We start from the raw sequence: 26,146 nt of genomic DNA, 5'->3' as shown, positions 1-26,146 counted from the left end.
TCATTATCATCAATAATAAGTTCATCTTTTCCTTCGTATAAATAGTCAAATAGTGGATGACTTGAATTACTTGCAATGTGTGTGTAGCAATTGTATTAATGGAGCTCTCTTCCTCTTTAGAATCATGCAGAACATGGGGGAAAACCCATGTCATTACAGGCATTACAAAATAACCATAATCAGAGAAATCATACCATCTTGATGATAGTTAATTCATTCAACAAATATTTTATTGCACACTCTATGTCTGGCACTGCTTTAAGCACTAAGAGCTCAGTGATGAATAAAACAGACAAAAATCTCTACCCTATTGGAACTGAAGCACAAAATAAATAAGTAAATATATATATATATATATATAAAATATCAATAATTGCTAAGGAGGAGAAAGTAAAGCAGGAAGTGTTGGGAGGGGCTTTCATTTTTATAAAAATTGGCAAAAGTGGGCCTCTCTTCCAGAGAAAGTGAGAAGAGCAAGTGCAAAGGCCCTGAGGCAGGAGCATGCTTGGTGTGTTCATGGAACAATGAGCAGGCCAGTATGACAGGAGTTGACTGAACAAGGTGGAGAGTAGTGAGAAATTACACTAGAGAGGCAATAGAAACCAGAGGACATCAGGCTTTAGCAGTCATTGGGAACTTGAGCTTTTCTTTGAGTGACATGGGAAATCACTGGACAGTTTTGAGCAGAGGCATGACAAGATCTGGTTTCTGTTTTATCAAGGTCACTCTTGTTGCCTGGTGACTTTGGACTGTGGGATGGGGAGAGGTAGCAAGGTCAGAAGAAGGGGAAGATCAATTAGCAAATTTGTTGTAAGAATCCAGGAAAGAGATGATGGTGGCTTGATAAGTGCACAGCAGAGGAGATGTTGAGAGGAGTAGAAAGTAGAGCTCATGGGGATTGCAGACAGACTGAGTGAGTGGTGTGAGAGAGAAGAGTCACAGGGCTCTTCATTTGTCATACACTGTTCATTTAAGGAGTTGGAAGAAAGGAGTTGTCATTTATGGGATGCAGAGAGGAGTGGGTCCCGTTGTAGACATGTTAAGTTTCAGGTGTCCCAGTGGTGGATGTGTTGAGGAAGATAGAAGAGTCTGGAACACAGGGAAAGATCTCTAGGCTGGAGATATACATTTTGTTGAGATCACCAAAGGAATGACTACAAATAGAAAAGACATCCAAGGGTTGAGCTGAGGATGGAAAGGAGCCCGCAGAAAGGAGCTAGAAGGAAACCAGAGCGTGTGGTGCCTGGAGGAAAGGGTTTCAGGAGGCAGGGTGACACTGACTGTGTCAAATGCTGCTGATGGGATAGTTAGATCAAGACTAACAGTTAATCTTTGAATTTAGCAGTGTGGAGGGTTTTGGTGAGCTGAGCAAAAGAAGTTTCCAGGGAGAAGTGGAAGTGAAAGCATGACTAACGTGTGTTGACGGAAGAATGGGAGGGGAAATTTGGAGAGAGCAAATATAAATAGCGCTTTCAAGCAGGTTCACTATGAAGGAAAAGAGAAAATGGGGTGATAACTGGGGTAAGAAATTGGGTCAAGAAAGAGTCCTTTCTATTTAAGATAGGAGAAATAACTGGTTGCTTTCACGCTAATAGAAATCATTTATTCGAGAGGCAAAATTGATGTGGAAGAACGAAGGAAGAATTTCTGGAGCAGTGTCCTTGAAGCAAAGAGAAAAGAATGACCAACAATCCCTCCCAATGCATGGATCACCTGCCTGCATCTGTGCCCAGATGGTCACAGATGGGGATTATCATCCCCATTTTATAGATGAGACAATTGAGGCAAGGCAGTAACTTGCCCTAGGTGACAAGGCCAGTAGGGGATAAAACCAAGATTAAAACCTGACTGTACTTACTCTTTACCCTTATATCATGTTGATTCATGGTATCTAAAGATGAATCTCAAGGTTGAAGAAGTTAGGAAACAGGCTGAGTTATGAAAAGGAAAAGAAAAAGGAACCAGGAAAATTGGGGTGCATAAAGAAGTAGGGTGCTGTCTAGACTGTAGTTTTGTGCACTTTGGCTGCCAGTAGCCAGCTGTGTATTTGAATCTTGGTACAACCATTTACGAGCTGAGTGATCTTGAGCAGTTTACCAAATTTTTCTGGATCTCAGTTTCCACATTTTTCATAATAAGGATAATATTATTTACCACGAACTGTGCAAGGACTAAATGAGCCCATATACGTAGTGTATGTGTTAGTACATATACATAGTACAGTGCTAAGTCTTTGTTTTTTATTTTACCTTACCTGTTTACCTTCCATTTATGGCAAGTGATATTGATTTTCCATTTATAACTGTAATATAAAAGTTGTTTCTAAAATAATTATTTTAAAAAGTGAGTCAATTTAAGGAAATATAAGTAATTAAAACATTATAGATGATGTAAAATTTGGCAATTTGGCAAAAATTGAGAAGATGGCACAAACATGATGATTGCAGTCTGTTACTTACCTAGTGGTTGTAAAGTAAAGACCCTCAAGTCTGAGATGCCTGCCTCCTGATTTTCACACCTTTGTATAATTCTCTCCCCTTGAGAGCAGGTGGGAACTGAGACTTTTAACCAATAGAATATGGCAAATGTGGTGGGATGTTACTTCTATGATTATGTTATGGTGCATAAGACCCCGTCCTAGCCAATTGGCGTTAGACTCTCCATTGCTGGCTTTGAGGAAGGAAGCTACCATGTTGTGAGACAGTCTATGAAAGAGGGCCACATGCAAAAAAGGTGGGATGGTCTCTAGGAGCTGAGAGTGCCCCCAGCTGACAGCAGGCAAGAAAACAGGGACCTCAGTCCTACAACCACAAGGAGAGAAATTCTGCCAACAACTGAGGGAGCTTGGAAGCAGATCTTTCCTCAGTTGAGCCTCTGATGAGACTGCAGCCTTGGCCAAGACCTGTATTGCAGCCTGCTGAGACCCTGAAGCAGAGGACCTGGCTAGGCTGTGCCTGGTTTCCTGACCTACAGAAACTGTGAGATCGTTAGTGTGTTCTTATGCCTCTAAGTTTGTGGTCATTTGTTATGCAGCAATAGATAACTAATACAGTGGTTAAGAGTCTGGGGTCAGAAATCTGAGTGCACATTTGGTTCCACCATTAAAAGCCATGTGCTCTTGGGAAAGTTAGCTCGTCTGCAAAATGAGGCTAATAATGGGATCTATTTCCTGGGTTATTATGATAATTAAATGAGATAATTCATATCAAGTGCTTATCTCTCTACCTGTCATATTGTAAGCATTTAATAAATCTTTATTATTACCATCATTATAGTTATTATAATGTTATCATAATAGCTAATGCAATGTATTAACACTTTTACTTTTAAAATAGTTTTTCAAGGCAAAGTTTTTAGGAAATTTTTCATAGAGTTTACAAATCCCTTAAAATGTTACCATTAGGAATAGCAACATCAATTGACCATTTATTGCTAATGTATATGCATTAATGAGATTTATGATTATCTTTAATGCTCTTGGAAGAACTCAGAATACATTAGGTAACAAGTTTAGCATTGTCAAAGTTCAGACACTTATCGGCTTCCAGAGGATTTGGTTTTGGATTCATCAGGGAATGAAATTATGTCAACCCAGAACTAAAAAACTGTCCTTCATTCCCCATCTTCGTCTTGCTTTACCCCTATTTAAGGGAAAACTTCACAAAGATTTCCCCATGTAGGGTGCTAATCTCACCCAGACTGTTCTCTGCCTTCATAGGCTTCCTGCCCATACTGTTCTATTTTTCATCCCTGTTTGTGTTCTGCAACCTTATCCAGCTTGTTACTGTAGATGCTCTCTCAGGATCCAGATTCTCTCTGAGAATATGAGAAGAAAAGAACCAGGGACTCCTCCATTCCTTCACAATTAAAATCACAATAATGAATGTCTAAAATAAATGTCAGCACAAACTGAACTACTCAAATTCCTGTCCACTAATGCTTTCTGGCCTCAGAAGAGAAACTCAGACCTTACTCCACTCAGTAATCTCCACTTTTTTATATGTCACACGTATGTATTACCAAGGGTCTTAGATTGGGGTGAAGAGAAATGAGAATTGAGGACAGATCTAAGCAAAGAATGAAGAAAGCATATTTTCTTCTGAACATCAAAGCCCTGGAGATTCCTTGAGTGTCTGTCTTAATCCGTTCAGGCTGCTATAACAAAATACTGGGTGGCTTATAAACAGCAGAAATTTATTTCTCACGGTTCTGGAGGCTAGAAGTCCAAGATCAAGGCACCCGCAGATTCATTGCCTGGTGAGGGCCCACTTCCTGGTTCATAGACACCGTCTTCTCACTGTGTCCTCACATGGCAGAAGGGGCTAGGGAGCTCTCCGGGGTCTCCTTTATAAGACCAGTAATCTCATCCATGAGGGCTCCACCCTCATGATCTAATCACCTCCCAAAGGCCCCATCTCCTGATACCATTACCTTGGGAGTTGGGATTTCAACATAAGAATTTTAGGGATACAAACATCCAGACCATGGCAGTGTCCTTCAGGAGTTACCATTGTTGATCTGTACTTGCAGTGGCGTTTTTTTTAAGTGATGCCTTAGGTTCAATTTCTTCCCTAAATAGAAGCAGAGCCTGAGGTGATGATTCTTGCTAAAGTTGTTGATTGGTGGAGTGTTCTGAGGAGATGGGAGAGTGAGGGAAGTAGAAGAGGGCAGGGGAGAAAAGCTAAGCCAAGAATGTGTTCTCTGATCCAACAGGGAAGCTCTGGGGCAGAGAGTGCACCACAGCTGGTTTACCTTTAAAGCAAGGGTCCCTTGTCCGTCAGTCAGCTGAGGTCTGTGGAGATGGTGGGAAGTGGGTGCAGATCCTGTTTGCCTGAGGGTGATTTTCCAACACTCAGGGCAGCTCGACTCCCAGGCTGGGCACCAGTCAGCGTTCATTACCACTGATATTGAGTTTGTAGTAGAGATGCTACCAAATCTACAGTTTTCAGACAACCCACTTTGAGATCCCCAAAATCAGGGAATTCATAGGGGTCCTTGATGGAAGTGAAAAAAGAAAGAACAAGTGCACATAGCCATTTATTCTTTTTTTATTTGCCCAATCTTTCCTCTAAGTTTAGGATACTGAATCTTAAAGGCAAAGATTCCATGTAGCTGGTGAAATCACTTTGAGAGCAGATACTGTGTCTTACTGATTTTTGTACCCCAAAGATTTAGCCCAGTGCTTAGCTAATGGAATTTTGAGTTCCCACAAAAGATTGTGAATAGCTGATTTCCATGGTGTGTCTGGATAACACCAATCTGTTCAGCTCCAGGATTTCTCAACCTGAGCACTATTGATGTTTCGGGCTGGATAAGTCTTTGTTGTAGGGGCTGTGCTGTGCATTATAGGATGTTTAGCAGCATCCCTAGCCTCTACCTACTAGATCCAAGTAGCACTCCCCTCCATGTAATGACAACCAAAAATGTCTTCAAGCATTGTCATATGTCCCTGGGAGCAGGGGGGGCAAAATCATCCCTAGTTGAGAACCACCGAGTTAGACCCTTTGATCCAACATTCTGTATTTTGTTGCTGTGTCTTTGAAGTTGGTAGAGAAATTATAGGCAGCTATTCCATTCTTTCATCCATGTGGATCAACTGATTTAAGCACTCTTGAATCAGAAAGAGGCCTATATATTTGAGGGGAAGAATAGAGTAGGTTAAGATTGGCCTTTCAAGCCAGACAGCTGGGATTTACTCCCACTTACTACTTCATCATTTACTAAGTAAATAACCAGACAAGGCTATTAACCTCTCTGTGCCTCCATTTCTTTATTTATTAAATGGCAGATAATTCCTATCGCATATGGCTATGAGGATAAAATGAGTTAATACATTATGACATTAGAAAAGAGTCTGGCACTTATTAAGTGCTCAATACATGGTTGTTGTTGGTATTCATAAAGAAGGGAGTGGCTTCAACCACTGGTTATCCTCTTTCCTGTTCTGCATTCAACTCTCACCTTTTGGACTGGGGGGTCCCTGGCCTGTGTCAAAGGAAAGCTGAAGGGATCTGGTGGGTGGCAAGAGATACCAATGGTAAATCCTACCTCATCACCAGGTTTTGGTGTCGCCTCCCACTACCCTGTATCAGTCCATTAAAATCAGGGTCTTATTCTCACTGGTCCATCTTCTTAAGACAGTTTCATCAAACTGTTGGTGGGGAGGGCACTATCTCTGCCTTTCTCTTTCTGTCTCTCTCCCTCTCCCTGTCTTTCTCGTCACTTAATTTCGCTTTAATTTTTGAAACCTGCTTGAAGATCTGAGGGCCTAATTATTATTGCTTCAACTGCTTCTTCTTATTTTGGAAAACAAAGTTTAATCAAAACATTTTTGTTGCCAGGTCAAAATGACCAGTACAAAGTTATCTTGAACTGATTTACTCAAAAGATTATTCTAAATCAATACATGTTTCATGTGACTCATGCATATTCTTTCACTCAAGACAGAACAATGTTAAGAAAAAAAAATACCCATTATACAAGGCACAGCTGAAGAACTGAAGTCATATTATGAACTATTGTTACCATCCCACAAGAAGAAACTTAATTAATCTAAAAGATCTTCTCAGTGATCTAAATTGAACTTGTCTAATTATAAAGCACAAATATTGTGTTTTATATCAGAATGCGTCACATAAAACACATTGTCATCATTTTTTACATACCAGATGTAGGTGTTGTATTGTTGCAGCTATGAAAGGAACTGATGTCCTTTTTTTATGGTGTTGTTTTTGTTCCTGTTGTGTTTTTTTTATTTTTTATCTATTTATTGTTTTGGTGAGGAAGATTGGCCCTGAGCTAACATCTGTGCCCATCTTCCTCTATTTTTGTATATGGGACGCCACCATAGCGTGGTTTGATGAGCAGTGTGGAGGTCCGCGCCCAGGATTCAAACTCGCAAATCCTGGGCCGCCAAAACAGAGCGCATGAACTTAACCACTATGCCACCAGACTAGCCTCTGTTCCTGTTGTTTTTATATATATATATATATATATGTAGTAGGAATATGACAGTAATTATTCATTAAAGAGATTTCAAAGCTTTGAAGCAGTCTGTAAATGCATGTCTCCTGCTTGTGATCCTTAGAAGTGGAGCATTTGAAAAAGGTGAACTGTAAAGTGAATTTTATTAACCAAGCCTGATATACTTTAGTTGCAAAACTGATGATGCAGCACTGTCCCTTGAGGCAGGGGCCAAGGCTTAACTCACTTCCTGTTGTGTGTTAGGCATATTTTAAGAGCAGTTGATGGTGTCTGAGGGTTCCATTTCCGGATGGAGTCATTCTTTATTCATTCATCAAGTATCTAACGAGTATCTACTACTATTGAGGAGAGAGAGGCATTAAATAAACAACTATGTCAGGTGTGATGAGTGCTGTGGAGAAAATACACAGGAATGCTGGAAGGGAGTCGCTATGTCCTCCCAGGAGTTCAAGGACAGTATAATAATGGGGGAACTAAGCACAGAGAGAAATTGGGGTTCGCGTTCCTAAACCCAACTCTCTAAAGCAGTTCAGAGTGTTCCCACTGTTGGGATTACCTTTGCCTTGTGTTTCCCCATGTGTGGGCTGGGGGGAGAGTAGGAAGCATAAGCAGAGCAACTGAATGGGGGGGCGGGGTGCACTATAGGAGGCGGAACCAGCTGGGTTTGGCTGGGGGAGGGGGCGGGGAAGACTGGTGTTTGCATCTAAGTGACCTGTAAGTGACCAGGGGCAAATCAAGTGCATGAGCAGTGTTGGGATCTATGGGGAGACCTGACCTGGTTGCCAACCCCTCTCTAACTTGCTCTTTGCCATTCATCAGCTTAGCTTCCACGTCTTTTGTGGTCTTTCACACTTTCGTCTACATACACACCAAAGTTTCTTCTTTGAAAGTCTTCTCGAGAGCTTGCAGCTGTTTGGCTCCTCTTTCAGTTAGGAGTCTTTCAGAAGACAAGCCACTCTATGTCTTCCAAGATTAAGTGTTTCGTACAGAGGCTTACAGCACTGCTGAAAAGGCTGGGGAATGACGGGCAGGGAAGCCACCTCCAACTACATCCTGAAGCACCAGAGCTGTGGGTCCCAGGAGCTGGCCTGGAAGCCTCTAAGCATCTCAAGAATGTCTGGCTGTGGCACAGATGATTCTCAAAAAACTTACCCGAAGCTGTCTCTAATTTACACAATAACTTACACAACTGTCTAACTGCATACCTGGGGGGAGAAATAGCCTCTTCTTTTCCACTTTCCAAATTTCACCTGAGCACCCCCTCCTCTTCCCACAGGAAAGAGGATTCTGGGAAATGTAGTCCCAGCTTCTCCTCGGCAATGTGGAGGAGGCCTCAGAAGGAGGGGGCAGAGATACCAAGCTGACAACAAACGATATGGGGCACCCACCAGCCCTGCTTCTAACAGATTTAACTGGCCACCTGTCCTTTCACTTAAGGTTATGCCAGCCCCCTCTCTGTCATACCCGAATGATGTTACAGTTGTAAGTCATGAACCCTAATACTGCCCCTCAGGGTGATGGTGGGATAGTTTGTCTGGTGTTTCATATGGCTGAGTAAGTCACAGTACCTCCGCCACACCCACACCTTTGTTCTGATGTGAATACTAGGCAGTTCTCTTTGTTCAAAGCAGACCTAAATTCATTGAGACCAAATCTTTAATTTGAGAGTCAAACAGTAGCAGTCACAAGCCTGCATAACGAGACATGCGTGTGTTTGTGATGCAGGGGAAAGGGAAAGAACAAAGGAAAGACCAGCTGAAAACTGCTTCCCCCACAACTGCCCACCAGAGGAATAAAGAGGGAGGTTCCCTCCACCACTTCTGGCTCCTTTGGTGTTAAGAGCGTCAATCATCAGGCACACATGTATTAAGTGCCTGTTATATCCCAGGTACTGTGCCAGGCAGCAGAGAATCAAAAATGAAAAAGTGTTCCAATTATCTGTTGTTGCATAACAACTCCAAAACATGTGGCTTAAAACAGCAGGCATTTATTTTACTGTCGAATCTGCAGTTGGGCAGAACTCAGCAGAAACAGCCTTTCTCTGCTCCATGGGGCATCAGCTAGAGCAGCACTTCTGGGGGTCTGGCAGACCCCTTCTCAAAATGGCTCACTCACATAGCTGGAAAGTTGGTGCTGGCTGTCAGCTGAATGCCTTTCCATCTTTCCATGTGGACCTCTCCACAGGCTTCTCTGCCTCAGGCTTCCTTATGACCCGGTGGCTGGGTTCCACCAGAACAAGGCAGAAGTGCATTTTTATGACCTAGACCCAGAAGCGTTTCTTCTGTTGCACCCCATTGGCAGAGGCAGGTCCAAAGGGAAGGGAGAGGGATTTACCTCTTGATGGAGAGTGACAAGATCCTAGAAGACATGTGGGGTGAAAGCTATTGTCAGGGCATCTTTGGAAAATACAACTCGCCACAATATGCTCAGTGTGTTTGAGGAGCTCATTGACTAGCAATGAAGACAGACAGAAAGCAGATGATTAGAACGTAGCCTGAAAAGTTTCTGTGAAAGCACTAAGGGAACTTTAGACTCTACCTAGAGGTTTCAGGGAGGTTAGAGGAAGTGACCTGGTTCTTGAGGGATGAATAGGTATTTACTGAGCAGGAAAGTAGAAGGGCATGGCATTCCAGACAGGAAACAGTATGAGCAAAGGCACAATAACTTCTGATTGAGGCATCACGGCTCCTCTGTGCGTCCTTGCTTCTCCAGTCGGAGTGGGACTCCCATGAGGACCACAAGGGTTTCCCCACTGAGCCCAGCATAGTGCCTGGCTCACCATTTTATCTTGACTTTCACATTGTTTATGATCGTTCCTCAATTTCCCATGAATATAATTTACATCAGATATAATTATTCTCCCTGGAGAATACTAGCCAGAATCACTGGAGATACTAGCCAGATATGCATTTTTTTACTCACTTTTTTCAAGATGATCTAACATTATATCATTGAGCCTCTTTGCAACCAAATCTATCCCAGTGTACTTCTATTTAAATTGTCATCTCATTGCTGGATTTCTTTCAGGCCAAGGGTTTTACTAAACCAACCATACCAGCTATTACCTGCAAACTTAACTAAGATCGTGATGGTCTTCCAGATGGTGTTTATTGCTCACTAGAGCTCTTTGTTTTTCACCTCCATCCTCCATTCTGACTTTTTCTACATATGTCAAAATTAAACAGAGCTTTATAGAAGGCTGGGAGTAGAGCAGGCAGAAGAATGAAACTGTACTGCATACAATTTTCCTTGACCTTAGCAGTCCAGTAGGTAGGAAAGAAAATTACACACAGTGAGACCTCGTGTCCATTAGTGTTTCAGAAATGCATTATGTCTCTTCTTGGGGCCTCTCCTCCTCCTCAGTGTGTAGGTTCCTTGGTTTAGCCAGGATATTATTTTGGATTGCACAGCAGTAAATCACTTTGACATTCATTTGAGGCTGCCTTTATTCAGTTTTTCAGACTCTAATGAGTGCCTGTGGATCTTCTGAAATCTAGTCCTTCATTCAGTGACTCATGGATAACACTGTATACGTTATGTTGGAGGCATCCACTGAATGCTGGAAGGGATCTCCCACTCTGCACTTCCCGGTACAAACTCCAGTCAAATGAAAAACCACTAGTCTTGATTCTTTATGTCACATAGTGCTTTATTTGGTTGTCAAAACATAGATAAGAAGTAATCAGTGAGTATGTACTGAATTTTAGTTTGTGATTTTCCATTTTTTTTTTTCTTTTTCTATTTATACTTAGCAAAGCTGTACCTTAATCTCCCTTTAAAACAAAGTCTCTTTAGGGAAAGAGGATACTAAGTAAACCCTTAAATACTTGGAGCTAGTACTTGGAACTGAAACTTGCTTTGAATGAGTTTAAATATTCCAAAATGTCACTGAGAAGTACATTGAATATGGTAATGAGTCTGCTGATGAATTGTCCCAACCACTTTGACCATCATTTAGTTTTGCTCATTACTTAGCTTTGATTCCACAGTCCATCATTACGACCGCTCATTTACGAGCACCTGAATCCTCTCATTACTTTGACTTATTTGCCTGGCAAAGCCTTGACCTTGATTGAACCCCACTTTCTTTGTGCCTGCACTTGAGTGCGTTGAATGTTGCTAGAAAAACATGCTGACTGGTTCACTTTAAATCATGACCACCATCTCAGATGAGCACCAAAGCATGCCAGAGAGCCTAGTTGGTTTGCTCTCTCCCTAACCCTAACAATGAACTAACTTCATTCCTCCTTCCCATCCTTTCCATCCTTCTTGTCTTTGCCTCCTTGTGTCTTTCATATATTCATTTTTTATTTCAATACAGTTTTCCTTGACCTTAGCAGTCCGGTAGGTAGGAAAGAAAATTACACGCAGCGAGACCTCATAAATATATGGTGCCTGGCACAATTCTAGGCATTAATAATACATCAGTGAACAAAACAAAGGGCTCCTATCCTTGTAGCACTCACATTCTAATGGGGGAGACAGTGAACAACAAACATAATAAGTAAAAAGCATAGTATGTTAGAAGGTGATAAATGATATGGCAAAGGAAAAAGGATAACAGAGTATGAGAGTACTGGGCGTGAGGGGGTACTAATTTCAAATAGGGTCTTGGGTGGGGGGCTCACTGAAGGTGACGTCTGACCAAAGACTGAATAGGTGAGGGAGCTGGCCAACTGTTAATTCATTTTCTTTCTCGCCCCTCAACCATCTGACCTCCTTTATCTGCAACCCTCCCCCCAGCCCCACCACCACCATGCATGCACAGGCTCTGCTGGTAACCTTGCCTATACGCAGAGAGAATGGAAGCCATCGGACAGGATCTTCTGTGACTATCTGCACAATCTCTGCCTTCCCTCTGTTACTATGCATGAAGTGTTGCTGCTATCCCGGGAGCCTTCCTATTATGTGCTGAATCGCCTCCCATTTCACCTTCTCAAGGACTTTGCTCCTGTAATTGTCTCCTGTCTCCCCTGCATCATCAGTTTTTGCTCTCTACTCAATCATTGCAAACATGCTCCTGTAACTCATATCTTAAAAAGAAAAATCCCTTGACCCGCATATTCTCCTCCAACCACTGCCCCGTTTCTTTTCTCCACTTCACAGAACAACTTGTTGAAAGATTTGTCTAGCGTCACTGTCTCCATTTCCTCACCTACCATTCTCTTTTCAAATGACTCAGTCTGAGCTTTCTCTCCCACCATTCCACAGAAACTGCTTTTATAAAGGTCAACTATAACCAAATCCAGCAGTCCTGTTGTCTCTCTTACCTTACTGGCCTTGTCAGCAGCATTCCTGTACATGGTGGATTGTTCATTCCTTGAAAAATGTTCTTCTTTTGGCTCCGGAGACATGTCATGCTCTCGTGGATTTCTCCCTTCTTCATTGGCCTTTTCTCAATCTCCTTTGCTCAGCCTCCTCTTCTATTTGATCTCCAAATGTTAGAGCATCCTAAGACCTGGGTCCTGGGTCCCCTTTCCTTCTATATCTATCTCCCTGTAATCTCATGCGGTTCCACGCAGGTCTTTATGTAACTTCTACATGTCACTCAAGCCTTTGTCATCTCAAAGGCTTATGGCAACAGGATTTACTTCTTGATCTCAGGACAGCAGGGGTGGGGGGAAGGGGAAGGAAACTGCTTTTGTAGTTACCAGGGACCCAGCATTACAAAAGCTTCATCCAGACACCTCCTCAGGGAAAGGCAAATCACACACCAGTCTTCAAGGCTTCTGCTCACAGCTCAATGGCTAGAACTTATCATATGGCTTCAGCCTGCCACAGTGGGCCAGGAAGCTCAGACTTCCATGTGCCCTGAAGGAGAGGAGAACCAGATGCCAAGGACACTAATGGCACTCATGCAACATGGCTTCAAATGCATTATCTAATATAATATTATATGCTTATATATAATACTATCTAACAATATATAATGATCTATAATAATAATATATTTAATATTTATATATAATATATATAATTATCTAATATTTTATATATATCTTAGTCCTGTAAAGTAGGGAAAGGAGTTCTATGAGCATTTTACCAATGAGGGACTGATATGAGTTGAGGTATAATCTATCAGCTACATTTCTCTGTTATCAAAAATCATGTGAGTCCCATTTCTTAACAGCTTCTTCATAACCTTTAGGTAAAAAGCACTTTGTAAGATATACAGCTCTGTGCACTGTTATTGCATCCGCTAGTTTTGACCAGCATTCCACGAAGAGGTAAATATAATAGGCCTAGGAGGGATGTCGTAACCTTTCCACACGCATTAAAAAGTATTTCCAAAGTTAAATTGCTTCTTTGCTGGCAGCGGGCACCCTGCTCATCTGTCCTTTCTGGGTCATGCTTATTTCATGGCTGTTAATCGCTGCAGTTTACTAAGGGCATAATGACACATGGGTTACTGGCTGGGTCATAACTGAATAGTTATCAGTGTGTTGGTCATTTGTGATAATATAAAGCATAATTGTGATGATATAGTTGTCCCCACGTTCAATTTATCTAACACACCACCTTGAAGGAAGAAGGAAATGTCGTGATGATCTGTAGCACGTGAAAGGACTGTTGGCGTTGTGTAGATCAGAGCTGACATTGCTTACTTCTGAGGAGAGATTTAGTACTGCACAGAGGGAGCATCCACAAGGGAGCATTTTCTCTCCTGTGCTCCCAGAGGACACTAGAACAACTTCGTTTCATATTCATCACATTATTTTTAGTTAGTATGATAGTTGGTCTGCTGAATTGTGAGTTTCCTGAGATCCAGGACCATGTCTTAGGCTTCTCTATATCCTTAGGGGCCAATATAGTACCTGGAATGTACGTAAGATTATTTTCAGGTGTTTGACAAATAAATTTGAATGACTTTATGGTTGGTTACCTTGTAAGGAAGATAAGATGTTTGCTTTACATGATGGATCTACTGTGATCCTAAGTAAGTGATGGAAGAAGGGTGTTCTATATAAGTTGTGTATTAATTAGCATTACTCATCAGATACAATCTCTCTTTCTGGTAGCCTTGTAGACAAATGGGACCATGTGACTAGTTATTTTTGTCCAATGGGCTGCGTGCAGAAGTGGCCTGTGTCCTTATGAGACCCTCTGAGCTCTACCTTCTTTCTGGCACAGTGACCCATCATCATGAATCACTGAGTCACTAAAGTGAGCTGACCTGCAATGGACTTGTAGCATAAACAAGAAATAAACCTTTATCATAGCACCAGCCAATAGATGTAATGTAATTTTAAATTTTCTAGTAGTTACATATGAAAATTAAAAAAAAACAGATTAAATTAATTTTAATGTTTTATTTAATACAACAGATCTAAATTATTATCAGTTAAACCTGTAATAAATATAGAAATTGATGAGGTATTTTATATTCTTTTTTTCAGACATTCTAAGTCTTCAAATCTAGTCTATATTTTTCACAGACAGCATATCTCAGTTTGGACTAGCTATGTTTCAAGTTCTCAATAGCAACACATGGCTGGTAGCTACCATATTGACAATATAACTCTACCATTTTAAATCACTGATATTTGGGGTTACTTGTCACTGCAACATAACTTAGCCGATCCTGACTGATACACCAAACGTTGATTTTCTTCAGATATCCTGATACAGTAAGTTTCCTAGGCTTGATGTAGGGATGATGCAGATTAACCAAGAGCACGTAACAGCAGTGTTTACTTGATTGCAATGCACGGAACCTCTGATGAAACGTGAAAATTTGCGCTTAGCTCCTTAGCACTGGACCTCTCCCGATAGTGGCCTAGAGGAGTGTTTACCTGAGCTTCTCATAAATTTAAACCATGTTGAAATCTTTGTAGTAGCAAGAGGATGAATTTTTTCTATCTGAGAACAGTGTTTTAATAAGGTAATCAATAACATGAGAAAGCTACTCATAGTCAAGATCCCAAGATGTTTATATTTTAATTTAGGGAACATTCATTCTCAATGACTATGTGCTCGGTAACATCCTGGGTGCTGGCAATACAGCTGTGCAGAAACTGTACAGTCTCTTAGAGACAATGGTGAAATATGTAGAATTAATTAATTGAAATATGACCCATATTAGTTTTATATTGCTGCATAAGAGATTACCTCAAATTTAGAGGCTTAAAACAACATATGTTTATGATCTCATAGTTTCTGTGGGTCAGGAATATGGGTTCAACTCAACTGAGTCTTCCAGTCAGGATCCCATAAGGCTGCATCTGGTGTCAGCCATGCTGCATTCCCTTCTAGAAGGTCCTTTCACATGGTTATTGGCAGAATTTAGTTCCTTCTGGTTGTCAGACTGAGGTGCCCATTTTCCTGCTGGCTGCCAACCAGGAACTGCTGTCAGCTCCCAGAGGCCACTCATGAATCCTTGCCCTCATAGGCCCTCTCACAACATGGTAGCTTACTTCTTCAAAGTCAGCGAGAGGATCTCTCTGACCTTAAGACTCTCTTTTAAGGACTCACCTGATTAGTTCAGGCCAACTCAAGAGAATCTCCCTTTTGATTAACTCAAAGTCAAGAGATTAGTGTCCCAATCACAGGAGTGATATCCCTTAATATTCATAAGTTCCACCCACACTCAAGAAGAGGTGGTTATTCAGGACGTGTACACTGGGCAGGTGGGAATCTTTGGGGCCATCTTAGAATTCTGCTTGCCGTATAAGATAAGACCTGACGGAGCAGGATTTATCAGGCACATGGGAAAATCCTTAGATTGTCAGGAGTTTGGCAGCTTGGAAAGAAGAAAAAAGAAGGCCATGTGACTGGAACCCTTTTGGAACCCAGAGAAAGGAAAAGTGACACAAGATAAGGGAGTGGCCAGATCATGCGTTGGCCACTTTAGTGATTTTCCAGATAGCCGCGGGGAAACCCTGGATCACATGCATTTTTAAACATGTCTCTAATGCCGACGAGAATACACGAGGCAAGAATGGAATTGGAGGGAGCCCAGCTATGAGGCTATTGCAGTCTTCAAGGAGATAGATGATGGTGTCTTAAGGGAGGATGATGGCAGTGGAAATGGAGAGAAGTAGATGGATTTGAGAGCCATGTAAGAAGTAGAATCAATAAGACATGGTGATTAATTGGATGTAGGGTAAGGAAAAAAGGAGAGATCAAAGCTGACTCCTGGACTTGAGCAACAGGGTGGATAGTTGTGCCTTTTCCCGAGTTTGGAGGCGCAGAGAAGAGCAGTTTGCCAGAGAAGTGGGATCCATTTTAGACACATTGAGTCTCATGTGCCAATGAGACAACCGAGGGCAGATATCATGTTGGCCATTGGCTGTGCTGATCTGAAACTTGGAAGAAAGGTTTGGGCTAAAGATATGAATCTGGGAAACAGCAGATGATAGGTGACATCTAAAGCCATGGGAAAGGAATGAGATCAACCAGCGAGAACAGAAAGATGAGAATAGAGCCTGAGTGAACTCCTCAGGGAACCCCATTTAAAGGTCTGCTAAGGAAGAGAGTGACCATTTCACACACCTATTTTCTGTCACTGATGCTAATGTCATCTTCAAGGAATGAACATTGTGACCATTTAGGAACACACAGAACCTCATAGGCTTCTCTCAACCAGGGCACAGTGTGTGTGTGTGTGTGTCTGTGTGTGTGTTTGTGTGTGTGTGAGAGAGAGAGAGGGAGAGTTGTGAAGAGAGAATTGTGTCAGAATCAGTTGAAGAGCTTTTTTAAACTACACTCACAAATCCTCATGTGTCCCTAAGGGAAGCAAGAATAAAACACACACACACACACACACACACACACACACACACACATATGCCCTTTTATAGACATGTGCCCTCATTTTTCAGAGAAAACTAAAGCTCAGAAAAGTACAAGTCATTTGCCTAGTGACACGCAGCTGGTTGGATGGCAGCCCCACTGAGAGGAGATGAAATTGCTTAGTGATTACTTCCAGCCCTGTAACCCTCCAGAAATGTACATTTCTCCATCAGTTTCAGAGACTAGATTCCAGATCTACCAAGAAATTCTAGTGTCAGCTATAGGTTAGCAGAATGTCCACTGAGCATTCAGTAACTATGGGAGGAAGGAAATTCTTCCTTATTGAACCACCTACGATACAACCATGTCATCTTCAGAACAACCCTGTGAGGTGGCTATTGTTATCCTCATTTTACAAATGAGGAAACTGAGGCTCTTGAACTAAGTAACGTGCCCAGAAACACACAGGTAGTGAGTGGCAGAACCAGGCTTCAGGTTTGTTTTCCCACTGGCCTTACATTCATCTTAGGATGTTCAGAGCGCACTGTATGCACTGTACTTTGGATTCCAAAATGTAACCAAGCATTTTTGCAAAAAATAAAATGACAATGGAATTGAATCCATGAGAAAATACATTCAGGTTAGCCCCAGCTTTCCTGGTGGAGCAGCAGTTCTGAAGCCCAACTGCCTTGGTGAGACTCCGGGCTCCCCTGCACACTCACTGTGCGATCCTAGCCAAGACACCCGACATCTTTGTGCTCGGTTCCTTGTCTGCAATAAATTGAGATAAACATGAAGCCTGCCTCATAGGGCTGGTGTGAAGATTAGATTATTTACTGTACATAAAAGCCATAAACACTACCTAGCATGTAGTAAGCACTATGTAATTGCTTCCCCCGCTACCACCACTGTTTTTTTTCTCCAAGGGCCTTATCTGAGTTCCTAATTGGAAATTAATATCTCCTTTTCGCCCGAGAATTTTAGGGGTTTGCTTTGTTTTTCTAACAGCATAGTTATGAGAAAGTGATATCCAGGTACAGAACAGATGCGAGCGGCTACCCTGATTTGACCCTTCGTGCTCAATAAATTGAAATGGCAAGCATATTTATGCCTCAGGGCCTCGGCCTTTGACTCTTCTCACTGCCTAGAATGCTCTCTCCCTGGATAATGGAATAGCCTTCTTCCACACTTTCTTCAGGTTTCTGCTCAAATGCCACCTTGTTAAAAGGCCTGTCCTCACCGCTCTATCTGAAATAGCATCTCCTTCCTACCATTACTTTCTATTTCCTTACCCTTCTTTACTTCTTCAAAGCACACCATCGGAAATATTATCTACCTGTTTATGAAGGGTCTGTGTCCCCAGTAGAACTTGAGCTCCATGAGAGCAGGGATTCAGTCTGTTTTGTTCACAGCTGGACTCGCAGCACCTGGGAGGCATATAGTAGGCCCTCAATAAGGTCTGTGGAATACATGCACGGATGAGTGAGTGAATGCTAAATTACAATTCACACGCTGAGACTCATGGTCATCTGCAAGACCATGATTTCCAGGTTCACTTCCGCTGAACAAGTTTGTAACAGACTGATTCATTCCAGCCCCTCCTTCTGCAGGTGAGGAAACCGAGGGCAGAGAGCAAGAGCCAGGCTCCAAGTCTAAGCTAGCCAGAGACTGGGCGGGACTGGACACTCTTCCACATGCTCTCCCCAGGCTGTTCCAGTCTGTGCCTCAAAACAGCCCTAGAGGTTTATAGCATAGGAGTCATGTTATCTCTGTGTGGAGAAACTGACAGGGAAGTGAAGGGACTTACCCAAGCTCGTAAGGGAGAGCTGTGACAGGATGTGGCCCACGCGTTCTTTCCACCACACAGCAGCGCACAGTTGGCTGTTGGCCAATGATCACCTTTCAAGTCAAATCAAGGATACTTCTAGATACTTCTATAAAGTATCTAGGCCTAGGTCTCCTTTAGTCTTCTGTACTCTTGATAAAGTTCTAGCTCTTAAGACTGTTTTCTACTGAGTTAAAGAAAGGATTTGGGATCATCTTTTGAGCTCAGGTGGCTTTTTTAACTTCGACAGCCTCTTGTAGGACCCCAGGACCTCTTAGGGTGCTAGACTAACCTAGACCCATGGGGAGAAGATTTCCAAACAGACCTCTGTTTCATTCCCCTTCTCATGCCCTCCTGTTCCAGGTCCCTATTTGGCACAAATGTAACCCCCATATGCACTTTTTGTCTTAGGTGAAACCAGAATCAAATAAGCTTGCAAGTGAGAGCCAGGTCCCTTTGAGCATATAACTCTGTAATATCCACGGAAAGGAACATTGCTCAATTCTCAAATGCAGCTGCCTTTCCTAGTCCCGTCAAGGAAATACCTCTCCATTCCTAATGTCCCATCACTATGCTTTTGTAGCCAAAATTTGCAAACCGGGTGGGAAGAAAGCAATCTTTTTTGTTCTTCAATCAAAGCTTTAACTTTTAAAAATATTTTCAAATGCCTTTGATGAATCACTTACCTTCCTCCTTACCATAAAGAGCATTTGTAGTGCAAAGGAAACTAGCTAAGTGCTTTGCACACATCAAACCTTGTAGTCCTGAGAAGAAATCTGAAGTCAGTGCTGTTGTTATTCCCACTTCACAGGCGAGAAAATTGAGGCTTATAGGGGTTAAATAACTTGCTTAAGGTCACCAGCTACTAAGTAGCAGATCTGGCCCTTGAACCTAACTCCAAAGCTGGGACTTTTAACCGCTATACCATGTGGTTTCTCTACTCAATGTACAAAGAAAGGTTGCATATCCTTGGACTTGTTTATCTCTTGTTTTCTAATTCTACTCAAATTCCACATGTACTTCCAGGTGGCCACAATCCACAGTTGGTTGAATCCGTGGATGTGGAACCAGCGAATGAGGATGGCCAACTAAGGGGCTTGAACCTTTAACATCCGTGGATTTTGGAATCCACGGGGATCCTGGAACTAGTCCTCACCGCAGTTAGCAAAGGAGAGACCCACTATATTTTATCTCCATGGCTAGGGTATTGGCGTCTCAGAGGCAAAAATGGCTTCTCTCTCTTTCTCTTTTTGTATAGCCCAAGGTACATCAGAGCTAGTTGCCTTATTATAACACAAATGACCCTTTCCCAGCAAAAGGCAAAAGGTTAATATGTGTATAATAAATATTTGATAAATAAATGATTAACCAAATCTTTTAAAATTATTTTCCTTTCTCCTGCTACCTTTAAAGAAGTGCCACCATCCTGTTTCAATATAACTCAATCAATGAAAATGGACTTGAAATGAAAATAAAATTGATAAAAATTTCCCAGAATAAGGTTGCTATGGCAAATGTGATTTCTGGTATATTTCCTTTATGCGTGCACACACAGACATACACAGCCGTGTGTGACTCTATACAGGATCATGAGCTCATGCAGACAAACATCATAGGCGTAAAATGAAACTCAAAATTGCAATGAGATTTTTCTTTGAAATCAGCATATGTGTGTGTAATGAGGACCTAGAGGTGGAGGTGAGGCCGATTTGCATGCCCACCTCAGGAATTCCGGGAGGTTGCCAGGAGTTTTTGTTGCCTGATAACCTTTGGGAGAAGTGTGGAGAGCTGCAGCCTGGGACTGGGAACCTCAAGTGCAGAGCAGAGACTTGAGCCTCTTCTGACCTCTTGACAAGGTGCTCTGAGAGGGCTGACAACTCTCCCCAGCGTCGGTGACAGGAGTCACGTGAGGGCTTCATTCTTTGCTGCTGGTTTGTATGTGGCAGGGAGGTGTGCTTGGGAGATAGACATGGTTGGTACCCGTGTGCCCTCCTTGAACTCAGCTCTGACTCCTCAGGAGAACCAGCTGGAACATGGAAGTTCTCAGCTTCCCTTCAGGGAACAAGCTGACCACTGTTAGAAACAGTTCCACCCCAGCTCTGCATCAACATCAGGACCAGGGCCAAGGGCACTGTCAGCAGGTAAAGGGGAGGCCGCCCCAGGGATGGGACAAGCGGCACTGCTGAATGAGGCCAACTCCAGGTAGCAGCCCAGGGGTGGCTGTGGGAAAGGTTACCTGGGCCGTCCCTGGATTATCTCACACAGATCATCCTTCTGGAAGCATTTGGGCTTCTGCTTTGTCCCTCTCCCTGTTTCCTGCCTACCTCTCTGATGGCTCCTTCTCAGTCTCCTTGATGGTTGCTTTCTCCTCTTCCAAACCTCTAGGTGTTACTGCCCCAGGGCTCGGTCTTTACCACTTCCCAATACTCTTTCCCTAGGTGACTTCATCAAGTTCTATGCTTTTAAATATCAACTACATGCCTGCCATTCTCAAATTAATAATTCCCACCCTTCTGAGAGCCGGACTCGCATATCCATTTGCCTACTTCAAACTTCTGTGTAAGTGTCTCCCAGGTACCTCAAACATGCATATCCCAAAATAACCATCTTCTCCCCAATTCTTCCCTAACTCAATATGTGGTACTACCATCCATCCAGTTTTCTGGGCAAAACAACCTACGCATTATTCCAGACACTGGATTTTTTCTCACTCTCCTCGTTTGATCAACCTCAAATCCTTTCAAATCTACCTCCAAAGAGATCTTAAGTCTGTCCATTTCTCTCCTCGCCACATCCACCTTCTGGTTCCAGCCACCATCTTATCTCCTCTGGCTTACTGGAATAACCTTCCTATTGAACTTCCCAGTCCTGTGCTCTCTCCAAGACATTCTCCACAGGGCATTCAGAGTGCACTTTCTAAAACAAGCAATCCCATCACCCCTCTGCCTTTAACCCATTAGGGACTTCCCATTGACCTTAGAGAATAAAATCCAAACTCCTTACCACATTGGACCTGGCCTGGCATGGTCTGTCTCCAGCCCTCCTCTCCAGCCCCATCTCAGGTAACTCTCCCTACCCCACACTTTACAATGTCCGATCACCTGAACGTTTCATTTCCTAGTACCATCTCTGGGTCTTTGTACTTGCTGTTCCCTCTGCTTGGCATGCTTTTCACTGGGCTTCTCCCATGGGTAACACCTTCTCACCTTTTGGATCTCAGGTTAGATGTCACGCCTCAGAGATGAACCAGCTGATCTAAAGGAAGTGCCCCTAGTTCCTCTCTCTCCCACAACACTACATTCTTTCTGTTTCTACCACTTTTCATAATTTTAAATCATGTTTGTTTATTGTTTAATGTCTGTCTCCTAATCTAGACTGGGAATTCTGTCTGCTGTGTCTACTGTCTACATCCAGCACCTGTAGAGTACCTGATATGTAGTAGTCACTTAATGAATGAATGTTGAATGTTGTTGAATGAATAAATGTCCTTAGAGGAACATGTAGGAGACTCTGGGGACCATGGAGGGACAGGAGACAGGAATTGTGGGCTTGACTCACAGCATTTCCTCTGGTTGAGCCTTATAGTCAAGGACTGGAGAATCCTTTCCAGATATTGGTTCCTTATTTATTGCCTTCTCAGGATCTCAACTTGAATGAGTAGACGTGCTGTGTTCTTCCCACCACCACCAATATGGTGTGGCTCTTCCTGGAGATAACGATAACATGATTTTAGATGTACTATGAACATCTTACCTGTATTATGCCATTTAATATGATTCAATAGATATTGCTATCATTTCCCATTTTGCAGTTGAACAAACTGAGGCACAGGGAGGTTAAATAGCTTGCCCAAGATCACAGAGCTGTTAAGAGATATATGAATATGAATATGTGTAGTCCAACCTCAGAGTCTGCATTCCTAACTAACCTCTGTGGTTCAGCTACACGTGTGACACTCTACCCATACTCTCTCTCAGATTGACCTCATCCAATCCTGTGGATTTAAATACTGTCTATATCCTGGCCACCCTTACTTTGTATCTCTGGCCCAGACTGCTCCCCTGAGCTCCAGACTCATTTATCTAACTACTCACAAGACATCTTCTCATGGGCATTTTGAACTTAACATTTCCAAAACTGAGTTCATGATCTACCTCCATGCCCCCACTCCTAAACCTATTTGTCCCTCAGAGTCCCCTTCTCAGCAGTGCTGTCAGGGGTCATGAGATGTAGAGATGTGTACAGTCATAGATAGGTCTTTCAGAGATGGATTGCTTGGATCAGATAATGGCATCCTATTTCTTCTTTTCCTTACTGTTGCCTTACCTAACCTTCCCTTACTCAATTGTGACATACCACAGCAAGGACTACAATTTATATATCTTTGCATTCCCACCATATAGTACATAGAAGTTGTTCAACGTGTTCTTGTTGAATGAAGCAAAGAAAGAAAGAATGTTTTCTGTGAATCTTATCTATTTCTACTCCAGGTAGTTTCCCTCTACTTCTTAATTTCTCCAGTCATTCTTCTAAGGATATTTTTCCAGACTCCTCGAAATGGCCATTTTTCTTCTCCCCAAGGTTCTAACCTAAGGGATTTTTATTGTTGTATATTAATGAAACAACTCTATGTTTCAAAAAATCATTTTCATTTCTCTTCACTTTGGCCGTTGCATACTTAGATTTATGTGGAAAGAAATACTTAATAATGAGGAAAAACCTATTTAGAAGCAGTAGCATAATCATTCAGCAGTAGAGCAAAGAGTGAAATATGAGCCATATAATTAGCAATCATCTGTTTCACATTTATTTTTCTGGGCTGAAGTTCAGTTCCTCCTTGAAAAATTGCATTCAAATAATAAGTCCCATACACACACAGACACAGACACACGCACACAGTGAACCTATGAATAGACATTCATCATCATTCGAGGGAATTCAGTTAACATTTTTCTCAAGATGATCAAAATAACTTTGAATAGTTCCAAATCCAGTCTCAGTTCATTAGTAGTTTAATTTTGCTCTTTGTGTTTGTTACTTTGTTTTCTAAAATATGAAATTCTTTTCAGATTAGTTTGTATAAACTGGGAAAGGAGCAATTCAGAGATTATGCCTCTTCACTCCATGTACAAAGCCACAGATTTGTTTAAAGCTCAGAGTTTATTAGATGAAATTGACAAGGGAGTCAAGGGATGTGGGTGTGGACTCAGCTCTGTATGGGGCAAGTGTTCGGTTTGGCTGTGAGCAAGTTGCTTGACCTGTTCTCTCTCTCCTCTAAGAAATTGAAGGAAAGCCTCTCTCACAAGGTTTATGTGGGAATAAAATGAGGTAACTTGTGAAAATGCTTCCAAAATTACAAAGCTCTAAAAAATTAATAATAAAGTGAAAGTGATCTTATAATTATTATTATAATTGAAATAATAAGAAAAATGAGAATATTTTTATCATGCCAAATGAATCAAAACAGCTGCACTTTTATGCCGAAAATGGTTGGGAACCTACATTAGAATTTTTGTTGACTGAGTATGTGTTCAGATAATTAACTTTGCTTTTCTACACTTAGAAATGTGGCATTTAAAATGTCCCCTAAGTGGAATACGTTATTGTGGTCTCCTTAATATTTTCATACATTCATGGGGATATCCAAAAAGATTTTTTTTTCACTAGGTTGTACCTTTTCTGTAAAACTAGCAATTACAGTAATTCCATGGAGAGAGTATACTCTGAGATGATATTCTGCTCTGAATCAAAGTTTGGCTGATTCTGTGAATCAAGTCACATTCCCGTATTGTCTTCCATATTGCACAGTTTTAGTCGTTTTCTCATAGGAAGATAAAAGAAGAAACAACAGCTTGTAGGAAAGCTAGGTGAATTTAAAGATTTCCCATTACCACAGTTAAACTTTCTAAGTAAGGAAGCCATAAAACCTTCCCAGACTCTAAAGTGTATGTTTAATATAAACAAAAAGACCCATTTTTAGGAACTATAGTCTTTCTTCTGCTTTATAACTTGGAACACTGTACTATATTTGAAAAACAAGTGGCCGTCTTTTCCAGAGCACAGAAATGCTCAACTGATAAACTGTGAGACCATCTCAGATCAAGGCATCAGTGCGTCCACAGACGTGAATGGGACAGGACGGAGAGTTTGTGTGTGTGTGTGTGTGTGTGTGTGTGTGTGTGTGTTGTGTTTCTCTATGTTCTGTATGCACATTGCCATCAATGAGCTCATTCACATGCCCCCTGGCTGCTTAGCTCTAAGCACTCAGTAGAGGGAGAACTGAATATAATAGGTTATTAAATAGAAAACCAGTTTGTGCAAAGACACAGCACTGGCCATCACATCTTCAGTGCTTACTGGCTTGTCTGTATCCCAGTGCGGGGTGTCTCATTTGCAGTAACCTGCTATGCTGGCTTCAAGAGTCACTTCATCAAGAGTCCCTTCCTGCTTCACAGGACTCACTGCTTTCACCTGGGCCAGGACTAAATATTCGCATTTCACTAACCATGTTCATGAATTAGACAAATATTTGTTGTGCTCCCTCTGTGCTAGGCCCAGAGAATTCAACCATGAATAATGGAAACATTCCTTCTTCTCGGGGGGCTTACAGTCAGGGGTCTGCTTGTCCCAAGTTGGACTGTAAAACCTCATTTCAGATGATCTTATCTGCTATGAAGTTTGATTTTTCAGACCAGTATCAGAGAGTACCCCCTACCATCGTGGATTTGGGCCCTGGCCCTCCTCTCCATGGGAAATTCAACATCACCAGAGTGCCTGAGAACATTGTAGTTGACACCAGTTTGATTTTCATAATATCTTGAGGAGTTCTTATGAATTAAGTATAATGTTCGGAAAGAAGACCCTGAATGACAGAAGGATAAATGAATTATAATCGCGTATCATCTGCAATTTAAAAACAGTTCCTTGTAGCACAGATTTACCCTAGCTAGAGCATGTAGTTGAGTTTCTACTTTTGTCAGCTGTGTAAAAACAGTGGCTTGTTTATAAAGACTATTATAAGGAACGTTTAGCCACAAAGGCCTAACATATCTTAAACTATAAAAATTTAAATCAACATTCTTAAGCTATGCAAGGTTAAATGGTTTTCAGTCCAGAACAATCCTGTGTGAAAAAGATACAGATAAATAATTGGCCATTTTGCTAATTTAAACTAGTTTGGCTTGCAGTTTTCTCACTTTTTTTCTACCTCCTTCCACAACCCAGTCCTCCCCCTGGGAAATGACTTTCAAAGGAAGTCTAACTGGAGATGTCCCTTTGGCCAGAGGCGTAGGCCAAAACCTGTTGGGTTGCTATCAGGGTGTGAAGTCCTAGTTTTACTTCCCTAAGTTCTGTGTTGATACAAAGCCCCAGAGAAGGCAAAGGTTTTGGGCTAAAGAGCACAGTCCTTTGAGAAAGCTTTGCCTGATACTGACGCAGATTTAAGTCTCACATCCCTTAGCTCCCTCCATCTTCACCACCACCACCATTTGCTTTGCCTGGATGAAAGAGAGCATCTCCCCTTCTCTCTGCTTTTGCTGCCCCTCTCCCTTATAATTTATTCTCCATGCAGCAGTCCCATTGACCTTTGAAAACCTAAATCAAAAT

General features: G+C 42.0%; 1 protein-coding gene across 1 annotated transcript in view; it reads left to right on the top strand.

Moving 5' to 3' along the window:
- The window catches only part of ANO4 (anoctamin 4), a 210,199-nt gene that overhangs the window by 35,608 nt on the left and 148,445 nt on the right, over positions 1-26,146 (top strand). The window lies entirely within an intron of this gene.

This window comes from Ceratotherium simum, chromosome 25 (assembly GCF_057802395.1).
Source record: "Ceratotherium simum simum isolate JZ-2026a chromosome 25, ASM5780239v1, whole genome shotgun sequence".
In the NCBI taxonomy this organism is placed as follows: domain Eukaryota; kingdom Metazoa; phylum Chordata; class Mammalia; order Perissodactyla; family Rhinocerotidae; genus Ceratotherium; species Ceratotherium simum.
Note: the sequence above shows the minus strand (reverse complement) of the source record. Positions and strands in the feature narration are given on the sequence as shown.